Source organism: Ursus maritimus, unplaced genomic scaffold, assembly GCF_017311325.1.
Source record: "Ursus maritimus isolate PB19 unplaced genomic scaffold, ASM1731132v1 scaffold_36, whole genome shotgun sequence".
Lineage (NCBI taxonomy): Eukaryota > Metazoa > Chordata > Mammalia > Carnivora > Ursidae > Ursus > Ursus maritimus.
The window spans coordinates 2,686,178-2,699,631 of NW_024426230.1; the positions used below are offsets into that span (position 1 = coordinate 2,686,178).

At 43.5% G+C, this 13,454-nt stretch overlaps 1 pseudogene; it reads left to right on the forward strand.

The window, feature by feature from the left end:
* The first annotated feature begins 11,288 nt into the window (after positions 1-11,288).
* LOC121100328 lies at positions 11,289-11,388 on the forward strand (annotated as a pseudogene).
* Positions 11,389-13,454: the final 2,066 nt, after the last annotated feature.

Consider the following 13,454-nt stretch of genomic DNA (forward strand, 5'->3'; position numbering starts at 1 on the left):
CTCTGATTGTTGTAGCACTTGTAATTCAGCCAAACAAAAGAAAAGATTGAGGGATAGAAGGGAAAGATAAAATTCTGGACAGGATTTCTATGCCCTTTCCAGTGTTATAGAATTTGATGACACTGATACCTTCAGGGTAGTTTTCTTTTACTTACAGTTTCAAGGGAATTTTAAGTAATTGATTTTTTTTTTCAAGATAAAGTGCTTTTTAAAAGGTGGGAAAATGTTTCCCTAAGGTAACCAGGCTCTGGTTGCAGGAGAGAGCAGAAGGAGGGATTAGGGTAAGGGGTGTGTGTGTGTGTGTGTGTGTGTGTGTGTGTTGATGTGACAAATACAGTTGCTTAGATAGAATTAACTGAGTCTGAACGCTGGAAAGTCCAAAGGAAAATCGGGAGAGAGGCAAGGCTAGTCCCCCAGAAGAAATTTACAAAAGAAGAGAAAGAAAATTTGTTTGAGTGAGATAGATAATAAATTCTTTTAAAAAAAAGACTCATTGAGAAAGAAAGAGAGAGTGAGCACAAGCAGAGGGAGTGGCAGAGGGAGAGGGAAAAGCAGATTCCTTGCTTAGCGGGGAGCCCAATGCAGGGCTCTATCTCAGGACCCCGGCACTACGACCCAAGCCGAAGGCAGACACCTAACCAACTGAGCCACCCAGGTGCCCCTTGATACATAATTTCTTAAATTGCCTGTAGATGGTGTTTACCTAGAGCTGTGTCACTTCTTGATTTGGGGGACAATTCTAGAAGTTTCCAGGATGCTGGGTAGTAGGTGTCTTGCAAATGCCCATTCATGCATATGAGAGTTCATAAGGTGAATGTTCATAATTAGGAGCATGCAAAAGAATTGAATTTGTGTATCAGCTAGACCAGCTAAGTTTTTTTTAAAAAGATTTTATTTATTTATTTATTTGACAGAGAGAGAGAGAGGCAGTGAGAGAGGGAACACAAGCAGGGGGAGTGGGAGAGGAAGAAGCAGGCTCCTAGCGGAGGAGTCTGATGTGGGGCTCGATCCCATAATGCTGAGATCACGACGCCCTGAGCCGAAGGCAGACGCTTAACGACTGCGCCACCCAGGCACCCCTAGACCAGCTAAGTTTTTGCAATGCCAGTTCTTTGTGCCCTTGGGTATTATTTGGAGGCAAATCAGAAACTTCTAGATCCTTATGGTGCCTTGCAGCCACTACTGAATTTTTGGCCTGGATTGATTTCCCCCTCTTCGTTTGGGCTCAGCCAGCATCTCAATGGTGGGGCAGTTAAAGCACAGGGGAAAGAAAGCCTGCCTATTTACAAATTGCTCATGAATTTTCAAGTGTGCCTGTTGGCCACTGATAGTGGCAGCTTCCTTAGACCTCCTACTGGATAATACTCTTGGACATGGTTGCTGGAGAGGCAGTAAATGAATTGAACTCCTTGTCCAGCACGTCAGATCAAAAGCAAACAGACAGGGCTGTGCCAAGTTTAATTCACAAAATAGCCCCAAGGAAATGAATGCAAGTGTAAACCTGACTGCTCCCTGCAAGGATAGGCAGTCCCTATCTGTTCTGTGACGACAACCGCTGCAGAGCAAATCATCCTGGAGCTGAAAATCAATTTGAGAAAAGGTAGATATGTAGGGGTCACTCAGGTAGGAGCTGTCTGTCATCGCAAAGTGTCAGAGAGAACCTTAGCTGACAAGAGACCAGAACTGCCATAGGATTCATTTCTGAATTGCAAAGAGATAAATATGAAATGCATAGAGCTTACAGGGATTCATAATTAGCAATCAAATTCCTTTTGTAAATAGAACATTGCATTCCTCCTTGCAGTGCTGTGCCTTTTGCTAGCCAAGTCTCGCAGACTGGGTTAGTTCTGAGTCACTCAAATGAGCTTCCTGAGACTTTCAGAGGGAAGCCCCAAATCCAGCTGAAAAAGGGACAAACACATTTATGTGGAAAATTGGATCCTCCTATCTCATAACATCTTGCATTTCTACTTTGGCTTAGTTACTTGCAAATAAAACTTTCTACAAAAATCTTATGGAGAAACTCAACAATAAGGTTTTAAATTTATTCCGATGAATATCAGCAGGGGTGAAAGTTCTTATCCCAAAATTAATAAAGAGGAGTTGTCCGGATTAATAACCTTATGGACTTTAAGCCCCAAGCAAGTTCAGGAAATTTTGTGATAAGCACACATATACAAATCTAGAGTACATTTTGCTGCGTTTTCGGTTTAATCTGACCTATCAGAGTCAGGGCTTTGGGACACTAGGATGTCGTTTTTATGAAGGTAAAATCATTAGCAGTGCCGTGGCATTCATCCATTCTGATCTTTTTCCTTTTCTGCTTCTTCTCTACCTTTTGTGTTACTATTCTGCCTTCTTTCTCATCCTGGGGAAGCAGGCTTCCAGTCACTCCGATGATGAGCTGATGAGTGATGGGGCCCGTCCCATCTAGGATTATTTTGTCTTCTTCTTTCCCGTCAAGTCCCCTGAGGTTTCAAATCATAGGCCTAGGGATAATCTCCCCGCTCCCTGTCCTTTCTCCCCTCTGAACACCTCTGGCATCTAGCTTTATACAAGAGCTAACAGAAAATCCGCACGACCACTTTGTGAAACTCATTGGAAGTACCTGCAAAAGCTGGTCACACGCATGCCCCGTGGCCAGCAGGTCTACCACGCATGCGCGCCCAACCCGAACGTGCATGCATGCGCAGAAGACATGCGTGTGAGTCCGCACGTCCGCGCTCTTCCGAATAGTAAAAAGCCGGAGCTAAGCTATCGTTAAGTAGTCAATTAAAAATTGTAGCATATTTATAAAAATTACAGCAATGAGAATGAACAAACAGCAAATAAGAATGTGAATTACCTTCACAAAAATAATGTTGAGCCAAAGAATTCACACACGAGTATATACTGTGTGTGTATTTTAAAAATAGGCAAAACTAATTTATGGTGTTAGAAGTCAGGATGGTAGGAATGGGGCGTCGGATGGGGGCGGAGGTCAGGTAGTGACAGGAAGGAGACAGCACCAGGGCTTCTAAGATAACAAGATGATCTGTTTCTTGATCCAAGTGCTGGTTATATGATTGTGTTCATGTTTACACATTTCCAATTTGTATGTTCTATTACAATAGAATATCTTATACTTTAAATGGAAAAAAAAATCAAGTTTGAGATACATTCGTGTTTTTCCAAAAAATGTAGCCTTTTCTGTATAAAACCTTGTAACCAAACAGCAAGCTCAGTTCTCCCACGGAACCAGCTATCCTTGGCTACTATCTTAGTCACTGGTGGGGCTTTGCACCTAGCTAAAAGCATTTATTTTTTTTTTAATGTTTTTTTTATTATATTATGTTAGTTACCATACAGTACATCCCTGGTTTCTGATGTAAAGTTCGATGATTCATTAGTTGCGTATAACACCCAGTGCACCATGCAATACGTGCCCTCCTTACTACCCATCACCGGTCTATCCCATTCCCCCACCCCCTCCCCTCTGAAGCCCTCAGTTTGTTTCTCAGAGTCCATAGTCTCTCATGCTTCATACCCCTTCTGATTACCCCCCCTTTCTTTATCCCTTTGTAACTATGTACTATGAGGAAAATCATATAATAATTGTCTTTCTCTGCTTGACTTATTTCACTTAGCATTATCTTTCCTCCAGTGCCGTCCATGTTGCAGCAAATGTTGGAAATCGTTCTTTCTGATGGCTGGGTAATATTCCATTTGTATATATGGACCACAACTTCTTAATCCAGTCATCTGTTGAAGGGCATCTCGGTTTCTTCCACGATTTAGCTATTGTGGTTTAGGCTGCTATGAACATTGGGGTGCATATGGCCCTTCTCTTCACTACGTCTGTATCTTTGGGGTAAATACCCAGTAGTGCAATGGCTGGGTCACTTAGGGTAAGCTCAATTTTAACTTTTAAAGGGACCTCCACACTGTTTTCCAGTGGCTGTACCAGCTTGCATTCCCACCAACAATGTAGGAGGGATCCCCTTTCTCCACATCCCCTCTCCAGCAATTATTTGTTTCTTACTGCTGTCCAATTTTGTGCCGTTCTAACTGGCGTAAGATTGGTATCTTAATTGTGGTTTTGATTTGAATTTCCCTGATGGCTAATGATTTTGAACATTTTTCATGTGTCTGTTAGCCATTTGTATGTCATCATTGGAAAAGTGTCTGTTCATAGCTTCTGCCCATTTTATGATTTGTTTATTGTTTCGTGTATTGAGTTTGAGAAGTTCTTTAGATCTTGGATACCAGTCTTTTATCTGTAGCATCGTTTATAAATATATTCTCTCTCTCCCATTCCATTGGGCTGCCTCTTAGTTTTTGACTGTTTCCTTGGCTGTGCAGAAACTTTTATCTTGATGAAGTCCCATAAGTTCATTTTATCTTTTGTTTCTCTTGCCCCTTTGGGGGAGATGTGTCATGAAAAGCGTTGCTGACGATAATAGAGTAGAGGTTGCTGCCCTATGTTCTCCCTCCCTAGGGGTTTTTGATGGATTCCCTGTCTCACATCGAGATCTTTCACATCCATTTGGAGTTTATCTTTGTGTATGAGGTGTGAGGAGTGGTCAAGTTTCATTCTTTTGCATGCTATGGTGCCCAATTTTCACAGCACCATTTATTGAAAAGACTGTCTTTTCCACGGATGTTTTCCTGCTTTATCAAAGATTAGCTGCCCAAGAGCCAGGGTCCATTTCTGGGTTTCTCTATTCTGTTTTACATTAGTCTATGTGTCTGTTTTTGTACCAGTACCATGCTGTCTTTGTGATCACAGCTTTGTAGTACAGCTCGAAATCCCGACATTGTGATGCCCCCAGCTTTGTTTTTCCTTTTCAACAGTTCCTTGGCGATTCGGGGCCTTTTCTGGTCCATACAAATTTAAGGACTATTCCAGTTCTTTGAAAAATGTCATCGGCATTTTGATTGGGATAGCATTGAAAGTGTAGATTGCTCTGGGTAGCGTGGACATTTTAACTATGTTAATTCTTCCGATCCATGAGCATGGAATATTTTCCATCTTTTTGTGTGTCTTCCTCAATGTCTTTCAAGAGTGATTTATAGTTTCTAGAATATAGGTCCTTTCGTCTCTGGTTAAGTTAATTCCAAGGTAACGTATGGTTTTTGGTGCTATTGTAAATGGGATGGATTCCCTAATTTCTCTTTCTTCAGTCTCATTATTCGTGTATAGAAATGCAACTGATTTCTGAGCATTGATTTTGTATCCTGCCACATTACTGAATTGCTCTATAACTTCTAATAGTTTGGGAGTGGATTCTTTTGGATTTTCCATATAGAGTATCATGTCATCTGCGAAGAGAGACAGTTTGACTTCTTTGCTGATTTGGATACCTTTTATCCCTTTTTGTTGTCTGATTGCTGTTGCAAGGACTTCTAGTACTATGTTAAATAATAGTGGTGAGAGTGGGCATCCTTGTCGTGTTCCCTAAGGAAAGGCTTTAGCTTTTCCCATTGGAAACGATATTTGCTGTGGGCTTTTCATAGGTGGTTTTTATGAGATTGAGGAATGTACCCTCTATCCCTACACTCTGAAGGGTTTTAATTAGGAAAGGATGCTGTATTTTGTCAAATGCTTTTTCCGCATCTATTGAGAGAATCATGTGATTTTTGAATTTTTCTTTCTGGATAAAATCTAAGACAGTGATAGATTTGCAAATGTTGAACCACCCTTGCATCCCAGGGATGAATCCCACTTGGTCATGATGGATAATCATTTTAATGTACTGTTGGATTCTGTTGTAGGATCTTGTTGAGATTTTGACATCCATATTCATTAGGGGAAATTGGTCTGTAATTACTCGCTTTTGATGGGGTCTTTGCCTGGTTTGGGGATCAAGGTAATATTGGCCTCATAGAATGAAGTTTAATAGCTTTTTCCTTCTGTTTCTATTTTTTGAAATAGCTTTAGGAGAATAGGTATTATTTCTTCTTTGAATGTTTGGTAGAATTCCCAGGAAAACCATCCGGGCCTGGCGTTTTTGTTTTGGAGAAGTTGTTTATACCCGACTCAATCTTCATAATTAATTGGCCTGTATTTAAAAATCAATTTCTTCCTGTTTCAGTCTTGGTAGTTTATAGGTTTCCAGGAGAGGCCTCCATCTCTTCCAGATTGCCCAATTTATTGGCATAAGAAGCTGTTGATAAAGTTTCTAATAATCCTACCATTTCATTGGTGTTGGTTGTGACCACTCTCCTTTTTCATTTATAATTGTATTAATTTGGGTCCTCTCTCTATTCTTTTGGATAAGTCTTGCCAGTGGTCTGTCAATTTTATTGATTCTCTCAAAGAACCAGCTTCTAGTTCTGTTGATCTGCTCTACTGTACTCCTGGTTTCTAATTCATTGATTTCTGCTCTAATCTTGGTCACCTGTTTCCTCGTGCATGGATTAGGCCTGTCCCTCTGTTGCTGTTCCAGCTTCTTGAGGTGAGAATATAAAGAAAACTGCATTTAAATTTTCTATTCTTTTAGTGAGGAGAGACTTGGATGACTATGTATGTCACATAGGACTGCTTTTGCAGTATCCCATAGGTTTTGGACCGTTGTGTTTTCATTCTCGTTGGTCTCCATATATTGTTTAAATTGATTTTTGATTTCCTGGTTTATTGAATCATTCCTGAGCAGGATGGTTGTTAGTCTCGAAGTGTTTGAGGTTCTTCCAAATTTTTCCCTGTGGTTGAGTTCCAATTTCAAAGTGTTGTGGTCTGAGAATATGCAGAATAATTTCCAGTCTTTAATGCTCGGTTGAGATCTGTTTTGTGACCCAGAACATGGTCTGTTCTTGAGAATGTTCCATGGGCATTAGAATAGAATGAATATTCTTTAGTTCCTGGGGTGTATTATTCTATATATATCTATGAGGAGGTCAACTCGTCGAGTATGGCATTAAAAGCCCTTGTTTCTTTGTCGATTTTTGCATGGGTGTTCTGTCTATTTCTGATAATGGGTGTTGAGGGTCCCCTACTATTAATGTATTTTTATCTATGTAATACTCTTTATTCTGGTTAAAGGAGGATTGGCTTGTGTATCTTGCTGCTCCCCTGTTGGGGGCATAGATATTATAATTGTATCATCCACTTGTTGGATACATTTCTTTAAGAATAATATGAATTGCCCTTCTGTGTCTCTAACTATAGTCTTTTAGTGTAAAATAATCTGTCTGATATGAGGTACTACCCCAGCTTTCTTTTGAGGTCACTGAGGCGTGAAAGATGGTATTCCATCCCTTTACTTTCAGTCTGAATATCTTTAGGTTCAAAATGAGTCTCTTGTAGACAGCAAATCATGTCTTTTTATCCAATCTGCAACCCTGTGGCGTTATGGGAGCATTTAGGCCATTTTATTGAGACCCAGTGTAGGAGATATGTGATTTTAATGATGCCATGTTGCCTGTAAAGCCTTTGTTTCTATAGATTGTGACTTTCTGTTTTGTATCACTCTTGGGGCCTTTTTACTTTTATAGAACCCCCCTTAGTATCTCCTGTAGGGCTGGTTTCGTGGTTACAAAATTGGTTAGTGACTGGTGATTCTGAAATGTCTTTATTTCTCCATCAATTCTGAATGACAGCCTTGCTGGATAAAGGATCCTTGGCTGCATGTTTTTCTCTGAAAGAGCTTTAAATATGCTCCCCCAACCCTTTCTCTCATTCCAGGTCTGTGTAGACAGGTCTGACGTAATTCTGATGCCTTTGCCTTGGTACGTGAGAGATTTCTTTGCCCTGGCCGCTTTCAATACTGTATCCTTGGATCTAATATTTGCAAATTGCACTATGACGTGACGTGGCATAGGTTTGTCGTGGTTGAGCTTGGGAGGGGTCCTCTCTGCCTCTTGGACACGAATGTTTGTTTCCCTTGCTAGATTAGGGAAGTTTTCAGCTACAATTTGTTCAAATATCTCTTCTAGACCTCTGTTTTTCTCCACCCCCTCGGGGATGCCGATGATTCTGACATTGGAACGTTTCATTGAGTCCGTAATCTCCTGTAACCTACATTCTTGCGTGTGGATTTTTTTTAAGTCCAGATCTATTTTAGCTTTCTCTTCTACTAACCCATCCTCCAATTCGCTGATATATTCTTCTGCCTCATTCACCCTGGCCGTCAGAGCCTCTAGTTTTGACTGCATTTGGCTCATAGAATTTTTAATTTCTGCCAGATTCACTCTCATTTCCACCCTTAGAGATTCTATATTCTCATTAACATTTTCGTTAATACTTTTTTCAAGTCTACACATCATCTTGACCATTGTTACTCTGAATTCCATTTCTGATAATTTGGTTATATCCATATCCATTAGTTCTGTGGCAGAGGCCACAGACTCATTGTCTTTTCTTTGCTGGGGGGGATTTCTCCTTCTTGTCATTCTGATGAGGAGAGGTTGCGGGGTTGTCCAGAGCCCAAATTATTGGGCGGGACCCAGACCGTGCGCCCTTGTTTTGTAGGGATCTTAGGGATGTGGCTTCTTGATTTTTCAGCCTGCCTTCTGGGGGAGGGGCCTGCCGCGCCGATACTCAGGCAACCCTGTTTGGGTAGAGTCTCCGTGTCCCCTGTGAGGGGGGATGGGGATGGGCACTCTCTGAGCCGGTATTTCCAGGCTTTTGTTCTCTGGCGGCTTTCCCTGGCGGTTTGCTGTGCCTCTTCTGAGAGTCAGAGCAGCGGCGGCCGAATCTCAGCCTCTGTCTCAGAACAGAGGGATCGCGGACCGTTCTCCACTGATGTTCTGGCCACTTTAACTCTATTACTGTTGGTGCTGCTCAACCCTGCGGCGTCCTGGGATGTGCGCCCCACACCCGACGTCCCAGCCCTCACTTCCAGGGCCGGCACGTCTCTGTCCTTTGTGTTTCTAGCACCGCCAGCCACCAGCCGCCCCCGCGCGCTCCCGGAGCTCCCGGTCTCAGTCTGAATCTAGTGAGCGCACCGGAGTTCCGTTTCAGTCTGGTGGCGTGCGCTCCTGGCTCAGGGTCTCAGTCCGCTCTCTCGCGGGTGCTGGTCCGCGAGTCTGCCCGCTCCCCCGTGCAGGTGGCTACCGCTTCCCGGCGCCCGAACGCGGCGGCTCCCTCCCCCTTCCGTTTATCTTCCGATATCTGTGCGCGGTTTCACGGCTCCCCGCTTCGTACCTCAATACTTAGCGCTGGAGATATTCATTTGTAGAGATCCAGATGCATCTTGCTGCGTCTCAGGCTGATTCCGTGGGTGTTCAGGCTGGTCTGGTACCTATCCAGCTCGACTCGGGGACCGGCTGAACAAGGGGTCCCCTACTCCTCCGCCATCTTAACTCCCTCCTCTAGCTAAAAGCATTTCTAGAATTGGTAACACCTACAAAAATTCAACAAATATTTGAGAGCCCCTTGTGTGCCAGGCATTATGTCAGTTATGGGGGTTAAAACAATGGACAAAACCCAGTCAGTCCTCAGAGAACCCCTTGTCTATTCTATTTCTGGACTTCCCTACTCTCCTGCCTTACTCCACTCCGGCCCCATCCCACACACTGTGCCGAGTCTACCATGTTTCTCTGCCTCTCTTTTCTCCTGTGAATATACCAGCTTTCTACTCTTAGAACCATACTTTGATGGGGTTGAAATTGCTGGGGCACTGAGGCAAGAAGCCAACTGAGAACTGGTTTTCAGATGTCCCTCGTCACATACCCCTCGCATCTCCCAGATGTATGGATCTCCTTCATTGCTACTCCTATCCAGCTACTCATTGTTAACCCTAAGCTGGTACCCAAAAGCTCAGTTCGGATATGTACAACTCTGGATGCTCTATTAACCTTTCAGGTTATGAAAGGTTATGAAAGGTCGTATAACTATATGACCAGTTAAGAGACTGAAGTAGTTTGAAGAATTATATCCCAGTGGCAGAAAACATTCAGCCGTTATCCAGAAGTGCTCACTACTAAAGTAAGAATTTCTCAGAAATATGCCTGTTGTTTAGATTCTGAGGTAGTCTAACTTGGTGGTTCCAAGCCTGGGGCCCTTGGATCTCCAGGTAGGAACCAGGTCCTTAAGTTATTTGCAGTATGTTAAAAAGCCTCATGGAAATTGCACACTTACCTGCGGTAAGGTTTACAGGCTAGGTAAAGGTGAATGTTTATACGTGATTAGAACTAAATAACCTTTGTGTCGTATACTTAGTGATTACATGTTGATTACAGGTTCTGATTGGCAGGTTCCCATGACTTAGATACATGAAAATTTGTAAACAAATTAATAATTACTAAACAGGTGGAATTTCCTGAAAGATCAGCTTCAAAATGTGTGTCTGTGTGGGTGGGTGGGTGCGTGGCCCCTGAGTTTAATAAAATAATAAAACGGCTTCCTGGTAGTGAGAAATTTGGCAACTACGACCTAGTTTAAGGTGTCGTGCCCTCCTGCTGGGCCAGCAGAGGGCGCTGGAATTAAATTATTCCCTCTTGAGCCATTCTAGTTTCAAGGGCACAAGCTAACAAAGGAGAGGACAACCAGGACGGAGGAGGAGGGCCTCTGCAGATGGGAGAGTGACCACCCAGGAATGGCAAGTCCGTATCATGGGAAAGGTTTTCAGGCGTAGGAGATGTAACACACAGCAAAGGAAGGAACAGTATTTCGGTGGCAGTTTTGTTTTTACTATGGTCTGTATTTGCCCACAATTGTTCAGAAACAGACCATCCCCAGTGTCTGTCCATTTAGGGCATAGCTCAGTGGATAAGCCCACCTCTGACCTCCTGACGTGTCATTGTCATCAAAGCGAGCAGAAGTCTGAACATGTTAAAACAGTGAAGTTGTCTTGGCATTTCTGGGCTTGGTTCCTCCTCCTCCTCCTCTCCTTACTCTTCCTCCAAGGGTGACCCTGGTGGAATTATTTTAGGCATTAATAAGTAAGAAAGGGAGGTTCTTTATGATTGGACCTTATAAATCTCCCACCACTTCCTGCCCACAGTGTAGAAGCAGGGGCAGCCTGCCCACCCATCCTGAAGGAGACTCTGCCGCAGAGAGCAGTGCGGTCAGGGTTGTCTGGATTCCATTTCCTCTCTGTGACTGATTATCTCTTTCTGGGAGAACTAGCATGGGTCATCTTGTCTCACTGCTTTTTACAACTCCACATTCTACTGATTACTATTCTTCACATTCACAGTGACTTTCATTAGGGCGCTTAACCTGGTTAATTACAAGAATTCTCATACTCATCATTTCTTTGCATTTTACGTGTTCCTACGGTTTTCAAATTTGTTTACTCCAGCTGGATACTTGACTTTCAAACTGATTATATTTATTTGAACTTTTAAAAGTGTGACTTTTGGGCTTGCTTCAGCAGCACATATACTAAAATTGGAACAATACAGAGATTAGTGTGGCCCCTGTGCAAGGATGAGATGCAGATTTGTGAAGCATTCCATATTTTTACGAGATCCACCGCCACTGGGGAGGCAGTGTCCTGGGTCCAGAGTCGGTGGCTCACATTACCAAGTTGGAAAAAGCAAACGCTAAAGAAGTGGCCACCAAACTGAGCGAAGTGGGCGCTGTTGAATTTTCTGTACATAAAAGTAATAAAAAGTTCCCTCTCAGCCAGTGTCCGAAAAAAATGTGACTTTTAAAAATAAGTACTCTGTGACTGGAATTGTAACCCTCGAGTTCTGGGTCCACATAAGAACCAGAGTGGGCGAGCCCCTTGGAGGTAGTCTGTAACTCCTTTTTTTTTTTTTTAATTTATTTGACAGAGAGAGACAGCCAGCGAGAGAGGGAACACAAGCAGGGGGAGTGGGAGAGGAAGAAGCAGGCTCCCAGCAGAGGAGCCTGATGTGGGGCTCGATCCCATAACGCTGGGATCACGCCCTGAGCTGAAGGCAGACGCTTAACGACTGAGCCACCCAGGTGCCCCGTCTGTAACCCCTTCTATGGCATCCCTAACCATAGAGATCTTCCTCACATGTGCATACTTCCAACGATGGTGTGGGGGAGGGTGCTGTAACCCACAAGGAAGAATTTCTGGTCATGTGATATTAAATAGAAATCTTTGAATTGTCCAACAATTCATCATAGATGCAAGTTCTCCCTCTCCATTGTCCAAATATTTGAAAACTACTATCCAGTTTCCCTCTACTTTTCTTTTTCCTGAAGGCTCAACATCTCAAGATCTTTAATAATGTCTCCCATGGCACAAAGTTTTTTTCCCTCCTTTGTCATCATGAGCGAGAGTGTTTTATTTGTCAGTAGCTTATAAAATAAACTCTGTCCATATTCCTCTACCAGACAAGCAGATGCCCAGCTTCTTGGGGATTCACGGAGCTTAGTCTGGTATGGAGGTGAGTCTGGAATGATCATGGGGCTACAGGGTTTGCAGCCAAGAGAAAGCCAGAAATCAGTGACCTTAGGCAAAGCTGGGATCCGAGGCCAAACTGATATTTCAAGCACAGCATCTTAATCTAATGTAACTGGGCCAAGAGGTAAGAAACCAGTTTAGAAGTGGGTTCAGAGCAGCATAAGGGCTCCCTGAGGCACTGGGACAGCCCCTGTTGTGTCACCATAGAGCGAGGAAAAGGCTCCATGTGTCTAGTGGTTTCTGTCACTGTATCTATGGGGATGTGACCAGCCATTCTTAGCTCCAACTGAGTGCCTCTTCTAAAGACATAACCAATAGTTGCTGATGATTCCTCAATGATGGACAGCTGGTGATAAAGGTTTGCTTTTTACGGTGAGGTATTTGTTGAGCTCAGTAAAGATTTTGTGGCTTTTCTTCTGTCACACAGATGGGTGTGCATGGTGGGTTTGCTGACATCACTCCTGATGCCAAATGTGTGGGGTTTTCCCATGACAGTTCTCCAGTTCTCTGACACCAACTGGGTGTTCAACAGTTCGATCCAATTTCGACACTCTCCAGAATTAGCACAGACCTCACAGGTCAAGGGCACAGCCCCACAAGGCTGCCCCACCTCAGACATCAGCTCCACATGGGGTGCCCAGACTACCCACCCTTCCGCCTGGCTGACTACAAATTTGGGGGTTCTCATGACTGCCCCCCAGGTTTGCTAATTTGCTATAATGACTCATAGAACTCAGGAACATACTTAGTGTTTGCCAGTTTATTACGAAGGTTACAACTGGAGAACAGCTAAATGGAAGGGCAAAGTGTGGGCGGCAGAGGGGTGCTGAGCTTCCAAGCCGTCTCTGGGCATGCTTACCTCCCAGCACATTAATGTCCTCACTGACTCTAAAGCTCTCTGAATCTTTGTTTAAGAGTTGTTGTAACCCAATCTCCAGCTTTCCATGGCTCTCCAGAGATTGGGGCGGGCTGGGGCTGGAGCTGAAAGTTCCCATGCTCTAATCACTGTGTTTGGGCTTTCTGGTGACCAGTCCCCATCCTGAAACTCTCCACGGGCCCTGACCCTGAGTCACTGCATTAGTATGAACTCAGGTATAATGAAAAGGGCTCATTGTAAATGACAAAAGGCATTCGTTTATCACTCAGGAA